We start from the raw sequence: 21,103 nt of genomic DNA on the forward strand, positions 1-21,103 counted from the left end.
ACTGTGGAAAAGAAGTGATGAAGCAACCCTATGTCATTAATAGTTTAAATAAGAAAGTGGATGTGTACCGTTAGGAATCTGTCTACAATGGAGAAAGTGTGAAGGAATGTCAGTAGAATGCCCCAGGAGGACCAGTAAGCTTTAATGGATGTGTTTCTGTGTGCTGTAAATTGCAAAGCTAGGAGCTAAAGTCCCTCGGCATCTCATGACTAAGCAACCAGAAGTCCCACATGGCTTTCTGGTTGTAAATTTGACTTGGTCCCCTTATGTCAGTACCTGGCATCCTGAAATGTCTGCTGCACATGCACCCTACTGTCATCACACATCACCAAGCAGCACCACAGGCAGTGGACTCTGCTATGTTATCGCTTGCAGCTGAGATGTAGCTACACTAGTGGTTGCCCCTGTCAACAGCCATCCAAAGAAACATATTGGCTTATGGACACTGCTGAGAAGAATAAATGAATGAATAGTGCAACTAAATGCAGACTGGGGGGTGATGGTGAGGAGTCACCTGAGTGTGCTTTTTGAGCCCATTTTAAACTAACTGATCATACGTAGACCTTGAAACCAAAGTAAGTCATATGTCCCTTACTCTCCAAGGACAGGAAGTACATTATGGTTGTACTGTCTGGTGGCTATTAGGTGACCAGACTCGGGCTAAAGGCACAACCAGGTCATGGCATGCAAAATATGAACTGGGGAAATGAAATGATCTGTCTGCTGGGAGAATGTAAAGATTACAGCATAAACCCTGTATACTGAGAAAACAAGTAAGAGGGAGCTTTTATTAAGGCCTCTGGGATATATCTTGTTCATTGTGTATATCCAAAATGCTTCCCTGCACAAAGGTTTCCATATCTCCACCTCAACATCCACCTTAGTTGATTGGCTGCCACGTACTGACATCAGGACCAAGCCTTGTTTGCAATGTGGGGTTTCTGTAATGTGTAATGTGATGCTAAGGGATGCCCCCTATCTTTGCAATTGACAGCACATGGAATCATACACATTACAGCTTATTGGTCCTTCTGGGGCATTCCACTGGCATTCCTTTGCTCTTTTTCCAGCATAGACACATTGTTATCTTTATTCTTTTTATGAAAGATCAGAATCAATATAAAAACCAAGAAAAAAAACCTCTTAAAGTATACAACAAGACATATACCTACATTCCAAGTTTAGTACATGGGTAAATATATCAACAAAAAACAAGAAAAGAAAAGGAAAAAAAAATAAAAATTACATTTTTGCAGCAACCAACCTCAAAAGGAATAAAAGCCCTCTTCTTCTATTCAACTATAATTATTGGAGGATCATTGGAAATCATCCTGATAATATACCACGGTCAGGGCAGCCATCAGGGGGGTACGGCCGATACTCATGTAAGGGGCCCTGGCAGTCTGGGGGGGCCCACCCGGGTCCCTTACATGACTATCGGCCGACGGTGAAGGGTGAGGCCGACAGCACAGGGCCCCAACATTGCCACTCCAGCTGCTTTGAGACAAGCTAGGGCCCCATCAGCGACGCTGCTCGTCTGATGTCGGACTGGCCGTGACATGACGTCACTTCTGGCCGGTCCGGCGGCAGACGAGGCCATGTGTGCAGGTAAGAGGAGCTAGGAAGGAAGGAAAGGAGGGGAGGGATGCAGCCCTGACCAGCCCACCTGAGACCCCTTCAGAGCCCACCATAGACAGTCTCAGATGGGCTGTGCAGCATCTATGGTGGGCTCTGCAGGGTCACTCTCAGGTGGGTCCTGTGTCCAGCGCGTCACTAAGCCCTGCGTCCAGCGCGTCACTAAGCCCTGCATCCAGCGCGTCACTAAGCCCTGCATCCAGCGCGTCACTAAGCCCTGCATCCAGCGCGTCACTAAGCCCTGCATCCAGCGCGTCACTAAGCCCTGCATCCAGCGCGTCACTAAGCCCTGCATCCAGCGGCGCGGGGGGGCCCTGGCCTAAAGCCGTGTCAGGGGCCCCAAAATTTCTGATGGCTGCCCTGACCACGGTGTTAAGATAAAAGATTGCATACCTTTTTGTTTTGTAATTGTCAGTAAAGAGTCAGTAAAGGATTACCGTACTTCAAAAAAAATTTGGGTTTGAGTATCCTTACTAAGGATTGTCTCAGTTCAGTCATTTTGAAATACACACATCAACATATTTTAAAAAAGGGTTAGAGAAGGTGATTCAGAATATATACATTGTTGCATGATCATTTTCTTCCCCACCAAAGATATAATAGACAATATCTTTCTGCATCCAGGAGTGATTTTCACTCCACGCAGGTCTAAAATACCAAAGTCCAGGCAAATTGCAAACAGAGGTAAATAATTAACCAAGTTTTGCAATACTGAGCAATATCGTTCCAAAAGGACTTTTTCTTAGGGCGGTTTCAAAATCATGTTATATATCTGCTGATTCCTGGCCACATTTCAGATATCCAAAGGAGCAACTAAGACCTATAAGATAAGACCTATGCGGAGAGATACAAGCTCCATTGTAAACTTTTAATACCATTTCTCTATAGGTGGACGCAGAAATTTGTATTCCATGCTCTATTAAAAGTTTGAAGAATATCGGTAGTAGATATATTCAAAAAATAATTAGTCCACTTTGAGAGACCAGTGGAGCATTTCGCATAATCCAGAACTGCTCTATAACACCTATAAACAGTAGCTATTGCACCCTTATTTGATTAGATTTTGAAAAGAGTTTTGAATCTGAAATTTAAAGGTTTTTAAGAATATGTATTTTATAGTAGTGCATCTGCAAATAAGCAAATAATTCACATTTCATGAATAGGAAAATCTCCAAGACGGCTGCAAAAGTAAACAACGTATGAACAATCGGTGACGTAAGGGACTTTACTTTTGAAAGTTTCTGAGTTGCCCAGTATTCGATAAGCTGATTTCTAGAGGCATGGAGGAAAACGAAATGTCCCCAGAAAGGAAGCCACAGCGAGGAATTACTGTTCAACTGATGTCTATCTCTAAGCTTATGCCATATAGTCCAGCTAAAATATAAAAGAGGATTTGAGACAACCTCCTCAGGTAAACATTCTCTATGCATATGAAATAAGTATATAAGATTGAGATCCGTACTAAGTTTTGATCCAAATCAGAGTCTGCATAGCTACTCGTACAATGGATTCAATCCCTTAAATATCTAGCGGCAGCTGCTAAATTATAAAATTCCCATTCTAGGAAGTTAGGTCCTCCATTTTTTACAGATTGTTGTAATATGTGGAGACGATTTTCAGAATGTCTCTTTCCCCAGATAAACCTCCAAAAGGCCTGGAGCAGCTTTTGAGGATCTTCTTTTTTCAGGCTAATAGGAAGCATTTGTAAAGTGTACAACAATTTCGGGAAAAGGATCATTTTAATCAAACTAGTCCTCCCCATATACAGGTGAAACTCGAATAATTAGAATATCGTGCAAAAGTAATTGCAGTAAGTGCTGCAAAAGGGGCCCAAACCAAGTATTGAGTGCATATGCATGCTTGTACTTTTCAGAGGTCCGATATTGTTCTATGTACAATCCTTGTTTTATTGATTGCATGTAATAATCTACTTTTTTGAGGTTGTGGATTTGGGGTTCTTGGGGTTTTCATGAGCTGTAAGCCATAATCATCACAATTATGACAAATCACGGCTTGAACTATCTTGCTTTGCATGTAATGAGTCTATCTCATATATTAGTTTCACCTTTTAAGTTGCATTAGTGAAATAAATGAACTTTGCACGATATTCTAATTATTCGAGTTTCACCTGTATGTTAAAGTAAGATGGGACCATTTATCTAACAATTCCAAAAAGACTCTCATCACCAGAGAAAGGGAGTACCATCACTCAAGATCTTATTATAAACTTCTTCAAGCAAAAGAGTAGTTTCTAATAACAATATTTTATAAAATTCTGCAGGAAATCCATCTTTTCCTGGAGTTTTATTACTAGCCATGGAATTAATTGCTGCCCGAACCTCATTATTCAATATTGGAGCATTCAAGTTTTCCCTTTGCCTAGTTGTCAGTTTTGATAGACCCCGTTTAGCAAGCAGCGTATCTATAACAATCAATGATGGGGATTGAGTAGTATATAGCTGAATATAATAATGTTCAAATTGGTCTACAATAGAGGCAGGTTTGGTAATTATATCTAGCGATTGGGGATCTTTCAGCTACAGAATTTGATATTTAGGGCGAGTGGAATCAGACATCTTTGCCAACAATTAACCTGCCTTATTCCTCCATCTTTAAAATGTATTTTGTGCATACAGATGACTAGTCTGCACTCTTGCAGATACATGAGCATTCAGAAGCAGTACAGCCTCTTGCAAGGCCCTTTTAGATTGCAAAGCATTATATTCAAGATGTGTTGGGGGACACATGGTGTAGATAGGGATAGATCACAAAGAGTGTTTGCATTGAGAGATGCATCTGTGTATGTACTCGTGTGTGTCAGCAACATCTTAAGTTGCTGTTAAGCTGCTGCATCCCTGCCCCTTGTTTTTTCGGTGTACTATTTATTCATTTATTTGTTCACATTTTCATTTTTTTTAAATGAGCTTAAATACTTTGCATCTACAATATTTTTTCAGTGAAATAAATACTCTCTAATGTTGAATTTTTTTTAAAACACTGCACACCCAAAACACCATACACCCTCACCTCAGGTTATTAAAATGCAGCTTCTCATTCACAAATTCCCCCCAGATTTGTGAAAGCCCACTCTGACATGACTCGTGTAGCAGGGCAGGCTAGTACATGTTGCCCTACCTCCAGCCAGGGCGCCAGTATGTGCACCCAAAAGATAATGAATGTGATCGCTAAAACAGTGTGCATACATAAAACCCTCACTCAAGGGCCTTTCCACTGCAAGGCGAACAAGGCATTTGGGAGGCACTTTCAAGGGGGGCGGCAAAAAATGCCGCCCCCAATCCAGTAAGGCGACCCGTTCCCCTTCTCCTACGATTCTAGGGGACATCCTGCCTGGATGATACAGGGGCATACACCAGCAGCAGCCAAAGGAGCATCTGACCGCCGCTGCTTTCACTTTCACTTTCTAGCCGAGGCGAGCAGAAGAATACTCACTGCTGACAGGCTGGGTGTGGGGACAGCCTCCTGCTGCCTGGCATTCAAGAGCACATCTGTGGATGGCTGGAGAACAATGCAAGGACCCCAGGGACCTGAACAAAGGTAGACCAGCGGTACCCCAGGGAGCGCCCCTGCTATCTGACTGCTGAAGGTAAGGGACTGGGCAGTGCAGTGTGTACTACAGGCAGCCTTGTTTAACAGATCTCTGCACACAGGTAGAGAGATCCCTGTTACAGATCTCTCCACAGGTAGAAAGATCTGTAACAGATCTCTGCACAGTGCAGAGATCTGTTACAGATGTACCTGTGATACAGGTGTCACCTGTACCACAGGCAGCCATGTGTTGGATCTATTATATTTAGAGCTTGTACACACCTAATCCAGTGCGTTCCAGCACACTTAGTGGCCGGAATACACTGGATAGCATAATTAGAGCCTCCCAGCATTCTGGGGTGGGAGGGGCATGGCAGTGCCATGCGGGCCCAACCCACCGACAGTGTGATCGCTTGCACCAGCACGGGTGGTACAGCAATGCCCAAGTTCCAGTCCAGTGCGATCACAAAAAATAGTGCATACAATAAATGCATGCACAATTTTTTGCAATTGCACTGGACTGGAACCCGAGCATTGCTGAAGCACAGCCCCCCTGAGACCATGCATAGCCCCCTGAGACCCCACACACCCTCCTGAGACCCTGCATAGCCCCCTGAGACCTCACACACCCTCATGAGATCCTGCATAGCCCCCTGAGACCTGCATAGCCCCCTGAGATTTTTCACTGGAGACATCAGGCCAGCACCCCAGAGCAGCACAGAGTAAGTAGCTTCAAATTATTCTGCATTGCTCCTGCTGGAGTTTACAAATGAAGGGGTTGGCCTTAAACAGGAAGGGGTGGGGAAAATTTAGATTAGGGGGGTGCCCGAGTTTAGTTTTGCCTAGGGCAGCACAAAACAAAAATACACCACTGCCCTCACTACAGGTTATTAAAATGCAGTTTGTCTGTCAAAAATTCCCACTCTTCCCCACTGCAGTGAAGGCATTCTCTGATATTAGAGGTAATCAGGTCACCAGCACACCAGCACACATTATCACTCTGTCTTTTAGTGACATTAGATAAACATGCTATCACAAAAGATATCAATGCTGTGGAATCAGTATGGCTAGTGACCGCAATACCTTATGTTTGTGCGCCGCTATCTGCTGGCTATTGCAGCACCTAGAGATACATCGGTCTAGAGTGCAATGGGATATCTTCAATGTTTGGCCTTCTCTGATATGACATGTGAAGCGGGGAAGGCTAGTATTTCAAATGCATATTGGGCTACCTGCAGCCAGTGGTCCAGGATCGACACCCAATTCTTTATGGATATGATTGCTTTTAAGCATTTACATTTACACCATGTTTGCTTGACTAGGGCAGGAACGGACTTATGGCCAAATAATAACTAAACAAAATTGTTATTAATACAAATTTAAAATGATAAAAAAAGCTATTTTTAAAATAGTATTTCAAATACATAACATAAAAAGTGCTGTTCACTAGGAAAAGTGCTGTTCAGGTAGGAAAATGGGTGGGTCTGGACCAGTATTTGTCTCTAAGCACTATCAAAAGTCATGTTTCTGCCCTTTCTGTCTTGTTTTAGAAACTGAACTGTTGGCCTCACAATCTTTGAATAAGAATCCCTAATGTGGTTCTATCTACATGTCCGCAATGGTTTTTATTTTTACATTTTTAACAGTCTTATCTCTACTCCTACTACCAAGTGGTATTCCTATAAGCCATTACCTTTGGGAAGCAAGTCTGTGAACTGCCAGTCTTATCTAGCAAGGAACCTCATTTGTATACATTTTTGCATAGTGACAAGTTGATATTTAGGCCTAGAACTAAAAAAAAAAAGAGCTAAAGGTAGCTCTCAGGTTACCTTGCCATCCTTGCCTGTGTTGTCTTTAACAGGACAGTGGTAGCCTTATAATGAAGAAAAGTAAAAAAAAATATAGAAAAGAAAAATGAGATCAAAATACATCATAACATGGTAAATATAGTTATACAAAATTTTATTTTGCAAACCTTGTTTTGTAAAAAAAAAAAAGCCCATTGCTTAAATTTAATGGCAGATATGGCAAAGGGAGAAAAAAAGGGATTGCCATCTGGTGCATACAATTGTACTGCTGAAGTATGTGTTGACATGCAACAAAAAAGAGCAGCTTTGCCTGTGTCAGTGTGAAACCGAAACCAACTTGTGTGAAGGTGGCCAGCCTATGCCTTTGTTTTTTCCCCCTGCAGCAATGCCTCCAGTGTGGTGGAGCCAGGCACCAGAATACATTTACCTCATGGCAGCTATGGCAAATGGAGGGACAAAATAGTTGTCACGGATCGGGGCTCATGGGTATAAACTGGAAACAGGTCTGTGGATCCTATCTATAACCCTGGCAGAGATACTTAGAGAAAAGGGTGTAAGCAGTGCAGACTCTTCAGTGCAGACTCTGCAGACAGAGCTGGAGTGCAAGCAGGGAACACAGCAGGGAAACTGAAGTAGGCGGTGGAAGACAGAATAGACTGGTAGGTCAAGATTCTGGGCAGGGTACTGCAATGCTAGGTAGGTGGCATGGGGTCCCCCAGGATGTGGAATCTAAGGGCCAATCCGTGTTCACGAGAGCTCCTGATGGTGGGGATTGACTTGGCTGCATGCTGACCCCAGGTCACAATCCCTAGGTTCACCTACCTCACCTAACAGCCAAGAATGGTTGACAAGGCTGGAGTTCTGGATAGGTTGCAGACACACATACAAGGGACAAAACAAAGGTCAGGGACAGACAGATGACTAGGACTTCCAGGGACAATTCAAAGGATAGGGACAGACTGAAGACTGGGATTTCAAGGGAATGTCCAAAGGATAGGGACAGACAGAAGACAAGTCAAAGTTCAGAGCAGACTGAAGACAAGGATTTCCAGGGACAAGCCAAAGGTCAGTACACGGGCAAACTTCAAGGAATGCTGGTTCATCCGCAACCAGGGGGCTTGGCATCTAGCTTGGTAAAGTGTTTCTCAGACAGCGTGCTGTTCGCTGCCTGGGTTTAAATAGAGTCAGCACGAGGGAGGAACCACAGTATTGGCCACAAGCAGACTGCACTGATTGGCCGAGAAGCTGCATAAAAAACAGCAGGAGAGGTCGGCCGACGACTAAAGCTGCCGGACTGGTGCAAGAGTGAGTCAGGTTCAGAGCACATGCCTGGAGGACTACAAGCAACAGCACAGCCCTGCGTGCCTGCAGAACCAGGGGTAAGAGGTCTGTATATACTGTACTCGTAGAACTACAAGTAACAGCTCAGCTGCAAGCCTGCTTGATGTGCTGTACACAAAGGGTAGCTTTGCCTGTTTTACTCCAAAGCCAGAGCAAAGGAGAGCAGCCAGCCTTTTCCATTGGGTCATTCCCCTTCAGTTATGCCTCCAATGCAATGTATCCAGCCACCACCAGGAGATGTTGCAAAGAGGTTATTTTCTGCGTTCCCTCAGAATGGGGTTCTTTGTGCTCCCTCCTGGATGGTGGAATAGATCCCCACATGATTGGCCCATTGTATTTGAAAGTGTGTAAATGTCCCAACTACACTATATTCCTTCTCTTCCTCTTCACTGCTAGAACCCTACCCTCGTGCCTCATGTTGCTTCATGGCATTCCACATGCTGGTGGAGGGAAGGGATGGCTTTTTGTGCTAAAATAATGGCAGTTGAGTATCTGACACTGTGGTGTAGCATAGCCCATAAAAAAGGCTTGATTTGGGGATTTTTTTTTTTAATCCGCAGCAACAGAACAAAGGTGTCTGGACTTGCCCTGAGGATAGCAGCCAGAAAAATGTCTGCAGACTCCTCATGGAGGATATGGTGAGATTAATGGAGGAGGAGGAGCAAAAGGGTGCAGGGGCAGCACTAGAAAGCCAAGTGGCTGCTGTGCTCCCATTAGGAGGAAGAGGAGGAAAGGGGTGCATTAGCAAAAATAATGGCTACTATGTGCTCTTGGCGAGGAGGAGAAAACAGCCACATAAGAAGTCCATAATAATAGCTGAAATTTGTATAAGAGAAGAAGGAGGAAAGGGATCCAGCAGCAGGCCCAAAATACATTACTGCTATGTGTGAAGTGCATGTATAAACAGACACAGACACAGCATTAAGGGGTCTATTCACGAAGCTGACGAAGGATCTGGCCGTAGCTTCGGCCGATCCTTCTGCTAGAACAACTGAGAGTCATTTCCCTCTGTTCATGTTTCCATTAAAGGAAGATTTGGGGAAGGGCAGACAGCCTACGACTATAAGGTTATACAATTATTTTTTGCTGCTGGCTATTTTCCCCCCACTCTTCATCCTACCTGCTCTTCCCCCTGCACTGCGTGGAAGAGCAATTGGCCTTTTCTATTTTTGCTCTACTCCTCCTTGAAGAGGAACTTTACCTATATCTTCATACCATACTTTACCCATATCTTCATACCATACTTCAAATAATAACAAAGGCACCTTTAAAAATGTTTAGTAATGACAATCTACAAACAGAAACGTCTAGATAATTGCAGGCTTTTTTTTTGCATACCTTATTTTTCTTTTCTTCTCTGGTTTTCTGACAGTAGCCATTTTAGGGCAGGTTACTAGTTTTCTGTTTACTTCCTGAAAATCTGGCACGTGACTAGGACATGTGACCATGTACATTATCTCAGGGGAGGAAAATGCCTTTCCCTCTTGAGATTACAGATGAGATTTCCCAGCAATGCCCTGCTGATGTAACCTTCCCAGGATGCAATGCTTGGGCACGATTACATAATTTGTTCTAAAGAGGACCAGGAAGTAGAAAAAAATAAATTTTAAGTCAAAATAAAAATATGTTTGTTTAGCTAATGAATGTAGGATGATTTCATATCAGCATGGAGAGCTGTATGCTGATGTTGTTTTTCACCAAAGGGGGTAAAGGCCCAGAAATACATGCCTCTTCCTTACAGTCACCCTAACCCTCCTTCTCCTATGGTAGGGTTAGCAGAAGAAGATGAAAAGGCACGTTAGCAGTCCTCCTAAAAATATGACTGTTATGCACCCTTGAGGAGAAAAAAGGCACATAGGCAGTCCTCAAAATAAAATGGCTGCTATGTGCTCTGGAGGAGGAGGGAAAGAAAAAGGAAAGTGGCTGCTCTGCGCCCCTTGACTCGAGGAATGAGGAGGATGTGGCTTTTGCTGCCAATTGTCTCATCGAGATGCTGCATTGTGCTATGTCATGCTCAATGTTTCCTCATGCATTTGTTACCTAATTTACTGTTACTTTTACCATGACTGCAGACAGAGACTGCACACCCAAAAAAGGTCTATAAGGGTGTACAAAAAAGTTGTATCATTGCATGGTAGAAACAATTCTCATATAGGCATCAGTCTGACAATGTTTTGAATTAACATTCAATCATTAATTCACATAAAGAGCAGAGACATTTAATTTAGCAATGTATTTTTTCAGGTTGCAAGTGAATTTATTTAGCTTATAGAATATCCATTCATGTGCAAGGACGTATAACAAGTTTATTCTCCCAGAACACATAAAGGTTCACTGAGGGACTGATGGACAAAAAGTAAGATAAAACTGGTTAGATGGTCTCTTTTTTCATTTTATTAGCCAGCCTGGCCTTGAAAAGTAACGTTGGTACGTGCTGTTGATAAAATGTAAATAAACATGTATGTAGCAAAGCCCATGGGTCAGAAAAAAGAAACATGAAAAATAGTATGCATTTTTTCTTGTTCCTGCATTAACACATTGCACAATGTGGCATCCTGTGTTATACTGTTTTTTTTTTTATTTCTCTTTCTTAATTGATTGATTAGGTCAACAAAGTGTAAAAGTGTAAAGAATACAAACTCTGGACTTTTTCTAATGTTCTACAATTAAACTCAGTGGTGGCAGGAAGTACTATTATTAGCAATGGATTTTTCTGCAGTTGGCCTGCAAAATACACAACAATGCCAAAGGTGGGAATGTATTTGCAGAAGTAGCCACATGGGATATCTCACGGCCATAATGTATTTAAGTGTGGGGAAGTGGGTTTAGGTTATTTAACATTATTCTTTATTTTGTAGATTTGGTTATCTGTGTGGTGATAGCTATATCATTGGATGAATATTCCAGCCAATATTCAGGTAACAGATAGAATGGCCTCTCCTTTCATCTTTCCTGCACATGCCATTGAATATTCATAAGGACTGTTCACAGTTATGACACAAGGCACCAGATTTGTCAGTTGATACACAAGACTCCTTTGCTTATATAAGCCTCCAGTCACTGTAAATGCCAGACTATATTGTCATGGTCATTTTACTGGGGTATTTTGCTTAGGCAAAATTAACCTAGTTTAAACTATATTGGCTCATTTGTTGGACAAAACTTAGGCCGGTTATGTTGATGTTATAATTTTTTTTGTTTAGTTTGATAAAAGGGAAGATTCAAAGCTAAACTCTGGAAAAAGCAAATATTGTAATTAAAAAAAGTCATGTGTACTCTTAGTGACATTAAAGGCAATTTCCACCCCCCTCACCCAGTGTTAGTGTCAGGACTTACCTTAAATGATGCTTCTTTATTCGATCATCTTCTTCATTACTGTCCTTTTCAGCTGTGCGGATCTCCGATCCATCACTGACTCCTCTGTCCTCCTCTTCTCTGATGTCCCACGGTATTTGTGCGGGTGCACACTGCTCCATAGACTTACCTTGTGTCTCTCCTCGTCTCCCGGCCAAACATCTGAACTGCGCATGCGCCCGCCCCAAGATCCTTTGCGGCCGCCCGAGACTCTTCAGATGTTCGGATGGGAGCGTGCGGCGAAGACACAGGTAAGTTTAAACCTGTTTGAAAAGGTTTTTTTAAAAAAAGTTCTTGCACATATCTACTGCTTGCTAGCAGTAAATATATGCTAAAAAAACAACCCTTTAATTGAATCTCGGTGTGCTTTGTGTATTTCTGTCAAGCACGCAGAATTGTGGGGATCCGTCTCGGCTGCGGCGATCCCAGTATATCGGGGGCAATAACCCACGATATACTGAGCTTTGGAACACAAGAGGAGGTTAGCATGTGTCCTCCCAAGACCCTAAAGTGAACAATAGATCTCTTTTAAATTATTTTGTTGTGCCCGGAGTTAAGCTTTAATAAAGAGCATACCCTTTTCTATTCATAGTCAGTCTCTGGTCTCCACTTGTTTTTGTAATAATCAATGTTATAAGTTTCAGTTTATAGTCCTATGTGACATCCCTTGAGCCTATAGCATAACAACAGCATTAAGTTTACAGTTATACAATATTGCAAAGTCCAACTACAGGGTTTTCTCTTGTACACCCCTGATTACATTACAGAAATGTAGAGAGCCCAAAGAGCGTACAAAGAGAAGAAAATACAAAGACACACTGATTAAATTAGTCCGATAATTTCCTGCGGCAAGTCATAAAAGTGTATACAGCCACTTCAAGTGCTCACCTGGTCAATGTGCGATACACCCACGTGCTGGAATTTGACATTGGCTTGCTGCAGTGGCAATACTTTCTGGTGTCTCAGGGCCTTCATGATCCTTTAACAACTAACTGCATCCCTGTGAGGCAGTATCAGGGAGAGGAGGAGTACTAGGAAAAAGATTGGTGTACCAATGGTAGGGAGGAGCAGGACATGGGGCAAGCTTCCAGGGGTACATTTCCCCCCTTTCAAACCCACAGGAATTGTAAACCTTGGGATAAAACCTGCCTGGTGTCTGAGAATGAAATAGTGGCCTAGTAAAGAAGCTGACATAGTGTGCATGGAGTTTGTACAAAATTGCTGCCTTTTGTCTCAGAAATAATCGACTCTAAATGGTATTTAACAATACAACCTGCCTCATCTCTCCCTCTACATAATCGATTACATAATGTGCAGTTAGTCCTTACAATATTTCTGGCTGCTGTCTCTGAAATAATACACTCTCATAATACACTTTCATCTTTTAAACTGTCTTATCTCTCCATCTTATATTGCAGGCCAATAAAGTTGCGTACATACTCTCCAATCTCTATACTATGTGTGGCTTTTGTTTCTGAAATGTGACACTGTAATTTGTATTCATTTTATGTAATTTGTATTTCAGCATAACAACTGTCTTGTTTCTGGAATTTGGGGTTGTGGTTCTGGGGTGTCTCTGTGCACATTTTTTAAACTTTTAACACTATACTATGGTATACTGCTAAAAAAAGAAAATCACAAGTTCTACTATGAAACTGTTTTGACAATTGGTCTAAAGTTGAGGGTTTTAGCTTTTTTTTGGAAGAGTAAACATACCTATGGCTTTTAATCTGTTGTGGCTGCTACTTCCACTGCTCAATTCTGGCCTTCTACTGCTAAATAAAAAATCAGGTGTCTCAGCCAACACAACCCAAAAAAACTTTTTCTGAAGTTGAAATGCAACAGATTGGGGGTGTTACTGCTGTATTTAAGCAAAAATTGAAGAAAAAAACAAAATCTATTACACATGCTAAATATGTGATGTCAGAATACAGTATTGCTGAAGCTGCCGGTGAGCATCATATTGTTTTGTAACACCACATACAGCAAAGGCATCTTCCAACCATGTATTCCAAAGACAATCACCTTCATAGCCCCGTCACCAGCCCTCCCGCACACACAGCCCTTTTGTTCCGATTTACCCACTGTTCCACTCCGACTCCCAGGGGTTGATTTACTAACCTTTTAAACACACCACAAACGTGTATACACCTCTGTAGTGTGTTCCCTCCCAGCATGATCTATGGGAGGAATCGAAACACCTTTGTAGTGTGTACACACCCAGCAGGTGTGTTGTGCAAAGCCCTGCAATGAATTGCAAGGTAATGTGGTGTAAATTAGCTCTATGTTATGTTGCTTGCGTTGATGAATGCAGGAATGTAAATGCATGAGCTAACCATTTTTGTCTAAACTGTGAAGCAGCATTATATATGCATCATGTGCATGATTTTTCCATATATGGCATTAGTGGAAATATGCTTTTAGAGACTTTTTGGTTGATAAATACGTTTTGCTGTGTGAAAATCACACACACCTGGTGTGTGTGTGTGTTTAGGTTAGTAAATCACCCCCCCAGTCTCACCCACACGCCAGATGCTTCTACTTCCCACAGCCATGTCCAGACCATAGGACCTGTCCAACTTTGTCCTCACTTCCTACCTAAACCACATCTGGCAGTTTCCCAAAAAAACCTCAGCATCACACACCACTCCTTGCATCACCAGATCCTCCATCGTGGCCGCCGCGCACCCAGACCCCGGGCATTACAAGTAAGTTTTCCACCTTTGTGTTCATCCTTTTTAGATTCTCACAGAGACGGTTCATCTCAGATTGTTTAGGACCTCCGCCTAAACAATCTGTTCCACCTCACACACATTTCTATTTGTGGCCACAATCAAACAGTCTCCACCACTCACCAACATGTCCCCTTATCGCCACACACCTATGGCCAGTGTAAAACACCAGCCCGAGCCATCATAACACAGCGGCACGCCTTTCCCCAACCCTTCAACCTTGACACTCCGCCCAGCTGTCTTTTTTAAACCCGGCGGTTCTCCTGCCAATGTTACTCACGTCTTCCTTTCAGCATGAGAAAGAGGACCCCCTCGAAACGCTTTGCTCCCCCCATTTTTGAACTTCTCCAATCACACACCATTCTGTGCACGTCCTTCCACGGCTGCTTGCCCCTCCTGCCCCATCACCTTCAAAACTACCGCCGCAAAGACCAGAGACGCACAAATTACACACAGCCCATTGACAAGTGCCAGAATCACCTTCATAGCCCCGTCACCAGCCCTCGCACACACACTACTTTTGTTTTGATTTACCCACTGTCCACTCCGACTCCCAGTCTCACCCACAGGCCAGATGCTTCTACTTCCCACAGCCATGTCCAGACCATAGGACCTGTCCAACTTTGTCTTCACTTCCTACCTAAACCACATCTTGCAGTTTCCCAAAAAAAACATCACACACCACTCCTTGCATCACCAGATCCTGCATCATGGCCGCCCCAGGCATTACAAGTAAGTTTTCCACCTTTGTGTTCAACTTTTTTAGATTCTCACAGAGACGGTTCGTCTCAATATTATTTATACATTTGGTTTTGCGCTCTTTTTTGCTCCATTACCACGTTCACAGGTTCCTCCTCCTGTTTTTAGAGCAGCACTCCACATTGACCAAATTCAACATATCTCCACGAGAGCGCTGGGCCTTTTTTCTTTAATGGTAAACATGTGCATACCTTGCCTGGCTCAGGCAATCTGGTAACAACGTAAAAAGCAATGTTGTTAAAACAATATAAGATAGGGGCATGCTCATTTTTCATAAACTTGTACCAGAAGCATGTACAGATTGTAGAAACAATCTGAAAAGATAGCTAACTTTAATTATTATAATAAACAAATTAACCATTTGTGGACTTTAGTTGTAGGAGATACATCCTAAAAAATTTCAACATAGTTTCTAAGGCATATCAACAACATTCTTTTCTAACACCGATTTACCCAGATGAGCCCTGCCCAAATTTATAGGGCACAAGTGCATAAAACTTTAGCCTGGTTTTGCAATATTAAACCTTATCTGCCCGGTATCTGTCCATCCCTTATTTTATCTAGGTCTTCCTGTGATGATATACTGTATCTTCAATTCCAATTTTTTGGAATACACTGACACATGCAGTTGTTTAAATTGTCCTTCAAACACTCCCATTTGTACAGTATGCTGTGTTTTTTGTTTACAATATTTGATCCCATTGAATAATTTGCAGAAAAGAGGGCAACTTTGTGAAGTTAACCTCTTGTAATTTCAATGCTCTTGCCATAACAACATGCCTCCTGTAACCTAAGGCAACTGTAATTACATTATGATCACTATTATCAAAATGTCTCCAATTTGCACATCTGAGCTCTGTGTTGTTCAAAATTATTAAATACAACAGAGCATTGTTTTCTTTTTGGGGCTTCACCATCTGACCCATGACATTGTCATGCAATAAGATCAAGAAATGGCAAGCCTTTGTTGAATGTGCAGTGCCTTCGACCAATCAATATCAGGGTAGATTAAATCCCCCATAATAAGAAAGTTGCCCTGCTTCCCAGCCATTTCAATCTTTATATTCGAGGAGCTATAACATACTCCCACAATAATATAAAGCCCTGACAACATCACAATTCGTAGTAGTAATATTATAGGGGGAATTTATCAAAACTGGAGCAGACAAAATCTGGAGCAGATTTACACTGCAACAAATCAGCTTCTCTGTCTCATTTTCAAATCTTAAGCAAACTGAAGAGAGATGCTGATTGGTTGCCATGGGCAACTGCTCCAGATTCTGTTTGCTCCAGTTTTGATAAGTTCCCCCCTATCTCTCATAATCACGTTCAAATCACTCCTATCATACAGCCAAAAACTTAAAACAAATGGGGGCTTTAAAGGTACCATACGAACACAGCCAAGAAAAACTTGTCATTACATTGAAATCTTCAACATTTTATTGTACAACCAGTAAACAATAGTCATAATAAAAATATTCTAATGGTGTCATTGATTGCTCATAAGTGCTTTGTATGTAAAACTCATTGCATAGTTTAATTGATCACACTACCACCTCCCAGGACACCTAAGTAAATTGATAATATTGTCAATAGAATTATGTCTCTCTCATGGTCCTAAATTTAGGTAGCTCAATTGTCAATGCGTTTTGTGGTTCGCTTCCTCAGGAAGAAGAGGAAGTAGTCTTATTGTAGTAACCTAGGCGACTAAAAAAGCGCACCACCCATGCTGATTAAACAAACAAACGAGCAAACATCACCATATCACAAAACCCGCCAGCCAGGAGCCATGTAGGATAAAGGAGAAAAATGGAGAGGTTTGAGAAAGCGTAAATTTCTTATATTACCCTTATATGACTGTCATCTTATCAAGTGATGTCATATACCTCCAATGTCAGAGTTGTCCATAGACTCTGATAATCATGTGTAGAGAGTCTTTTTGATATAACAGGATACCGCTCCTAAGATATTCCCCTCTGGTCACCAGGTACCTTTGCCACGTCCTAATAGCCTGCCGCGTCCGGCCAGAATTGCCGGTTACAGGCCAGGTTACAGGCATACCCCACCACCTTTTCTATTAATCCTGTCCCTCAAAACAGGGTGTGCCCATGGATATTAGCAGTCCAGTCTCGGCCCAACCCAGGCTATCAGGGTTATTCACAAAAGGGTGAAGAGTTTGTAGAAAGCAGGAGAAGTGAACAACCTAGGACAACATAGCTGAACTGGAAAGTGAGCTGAATACATTTTAATTTTGTTATAGTGTTTAGGTTCCATTTACATCTATGCAATGCAATAGTGTGTGTGATGCTAGGTGCGATCCTCCATCGCATGTTGCAATGTTAGGTGTGATGCAGTACCATTATTTCACCCCAATGCATCTAGTAATCGCATGTATGTTGTATCATAACACATCACATGGTAACCTACTATTATGCAATGTTGTGCAATACGATTTAAAAAAAAGATGCGTTCACTTATTTCAGTGTGATTAAGCTGCACACCACAAGTGTGCCCTGCTGCACCCCTGCAATGTTGCATTGCAGAAGTATGAACAAGGGGTAAATGTTTATTATTGCTCACTCTTAATTTACAGTATGATTCTGAAACACTTTCTGAATTGCACAGAGATAATTTAGTCTCCTTGCCATCTAGTTTGATCCCCTTTCTCACCTCCGTTTCACTTACCTCTATACCCAGTGCACCCTTTGACCCCTGCTCATTATATAGTATATTCTTGTCTAATCCCTCAAATGAGATGTTGCACAAAAACAGTTTATATTTATGATTTCCAACCAAAAAGTATACCTCCCGGTCAGGGCCAGATTTACTCTCTCTGCTGCCCCAAGGTCAGGTTCCTCAATGCGCACAAGTGATCTCTGAGACATCGCCGGGATCACTTGTACAAAACAGGCAGCGGCTTCCCCTCTCTACATTTAGCTCTACTTGCTCAAAGCAGGGCTAAATGTAGAAAACTACCTGCCCGGAACTGTATGTCCTGGGCATCAGGAGATAGGAATTCCACACCTCTGCTGCCCCTCTACTCCCTGTTGCCCCAAGGCCGGGCCTTGGTTGGCCCTGTGGGAAATCCGGCCCTGCTCCTGGTTGCTTTTCACTTATTTACCAAGCTAATTATCAGGTTTGCTAAACAAAAGCCTGTTTTTAGACCTCAATAGCTGAAACCTAAATTACACACCTAGCCAAATGACTCAAATTAGTGACCATTTGCTGTTTTTATTTTGAAATATATGGCTCCATACAGACTTTCTGTTAAAAAGAAAACAGTCTGAAGGCAAACAATTAATGTTGTGCTGTCTCTTTAAAATTTACATAATGCTTTGTGGCACAGGTGTAATATATAAAAATTGTTTTAAAAAAACACAAATTTAAAAAAAATGACTAGAAACTATTATATTTTTCTTTTAATAAATAAAAAAAAAAGATGTGTTTTACTCATTTTACCCTGATGCTGCTTCTCCAAGAACATTCACATGGCATGCTCAAAACAAAAAGAACATTGTTAAGATATATAGCTATATATCTACTGTATGTCTATTGCTAGCATTTTTCTCTGATTCTCTATAAAAAAATTGGGAACTGCATCATAGAACCGAATTTTATGAATATTGGACAGATCAGATGTAGAGACATTGAGGCTGAATTACTGAAAGATATGCATAATTGCTTTTCGAAAGATTGGATGATGAAAGTGGATGTATAAATTATTTTTTTAATGAAGATTTTGAAACCCTTTAGTAAATTAGCCTCATTCACTCATCTCTAAAAGACAGACTTTGCGATTTCTTACCATGAAAACAGGTAAGTGAATGCCTCACTTACTTGGATTTGTATGGCTCAGCAATAAACTCAGAATAGGCACCAGTAGACAGTACTATGTGCCTTATGTACATGTTTGCTAGGTAAAACTGGTATGTACCCCAAAGTCACCCTAAAGAGCTTATCCTAAGTAACCATTTAAATAATAAAAACAAAACTATCTGCTGTACTTAGTTTTTAGTACATTTGACTCAAAATACTTATTTATGTACAATACACAATGTCTATCTATACATACAGCATTTTTATATAATATTTAACCTGAGTATGACAAGTTGTAAGAATGACTGCGTTTTGCATTATGGACAACTAAAACTGTGCTGATGCGTTAAAATTTTAAGGCATTTTCTGTGAAATTATGTTTTGTCTTCAACTTTTTAGCATTATACCAGAAGTATTGAACATAAACACATTGATTTGTTTTATACTTTTAAAATAGCATGTAGTGAATACAGGAAGCAATGTTTGGCCACAGCTTTGACCTCACTTTAGAAACTGAGCTAATTGACTGCTCATGATTCTGAATAAATCTTGCAGAGATGGAAAGTTCTGGCCTTCAAAGTGGTGAGTCACACAAGCTTACATCTTTCTTTCCAGCACCCTTGTATTTTATACCAAAGTGTTGGGAATAATTGCACATACTTCAGTAATTTGCTTTTTAAGTTTTATTGTATGGAATATAGAAGGATTTAATCAGTAATAAGTATTGAAAATTCAATCTAGGTAAATGTTTAAATCAAACTCAGCAATGTATGAAGGCCAATGTATTCAGTATGTGCCCATTCATCTGCCCCCAGCAGGTAACATTCCACATGACATCAAGTGAAATGTAAAAAACATGTTATTTCAAAGATGTATAATCAAACATGCTGCCCAAAATAACTAGTGCTCCCGAAGAAACAATTTCAATAACCAGTACACACCATCACGAGCATTCTGTTGAACATTGCCATTAATAAGGCACTAAAACCCACTTTACATTGGAAGAGTTCACACTAATCTTGTTTTACATTATAAACGATTGTCTGCTGAGTTGACTTTAAGGTAACTTGTCTGCTAAGGTAGTTTCAGTCTCTTCCATTCAGCACAGATAGCGATTCTGCAACTACAATAAAAAAGAGATCTCAGGTACGGGTTGGTCCACCACTTTGAACTTCACAAAACCAAATCTCTGACTTTGAGACAACGTGTGATTGGTGACTGTTCTGCAATCTTAAAAGATCACTTATAACCAAGGGGTTAAATTAGATATGTGTTTGTTTGACAAGTTTATCTAATAATTTTTCCCAAATATTAAATAAAAGAATCTCAGCTCTGCTCACTTTTTTCATTCCTTGTTCTCTCCATCTCTTCCTTTTCCTTATTTGTTCTCTCTTACATCAATCTTGTATGTGTTGGAGTAGAGGATTTGGCTTTTGTTAAATATCTAGATGCGACACCACTTTCTTCTACTGCTGTATACTAGTGAGGTCAGTGTAGAGTACCAGCAATCTGTAAATGCTGATATTTTAGGGAAATAATCCTTGGTTTAGTCTATAATTTATAATAATTTTGTTGCTCAACAGTAAATATTATTATAAATATTATTCTGGAAAAGCTAGTCTACCATTCTGTAAATCTATTGTATGTGGTTCTACATCTTTCCTACAGCCAGATGAAATGTTTAATGTTTTTTGATTGTTGTAAAGAAAGTGTTTAGAATAGTTTCTAAAACAACAGTAGTGGGTCATTTTTTCAGGACTCCAGCTCAATTCAATTTACAAAAATATGAACTTTTGGTAAAACTTTGATAAATAGACCCATGTCTCATGAATAAAATAAGCATTGATTGAGCTTCAGTGCTTTGACATATGAATATGACATAGAAAAGTGACAAAGTTTTGATTGTAGAATTCATTATTCAGTAAAATTAGAAAAGTGGGCAAGAGTTGAAATATTGTGCAAGGCATGGTATATAAAACATTTACAATGGAGACAGTGCTGTAAGAGGTTGCAGCTTTGACATTAAAGCCTATTGGCCAAAGACAGGTAACTGATTAATCATGTTGTACCAGAGGGAATTAACTTTCGACCTGATCGTTAGCTAGCTCATAC

This window comes from Nanorana parkeri, unplaced genomic scaffold (assembly GCF_000935625.1).
Source record: "Nanorana parkeri isolate BGI_ZX_2015 unplaced genomic scaffold, ASM93562v1 scaffold1001, whole genome shotgun sequence".
Classification (NCBI taxonomy): domain Eukaryota; kingdom Metazoa; phylum Chordata; class Amphibia; order Anura; family Dicroglossidae; genus Nanorana; species Nanorana parkeri.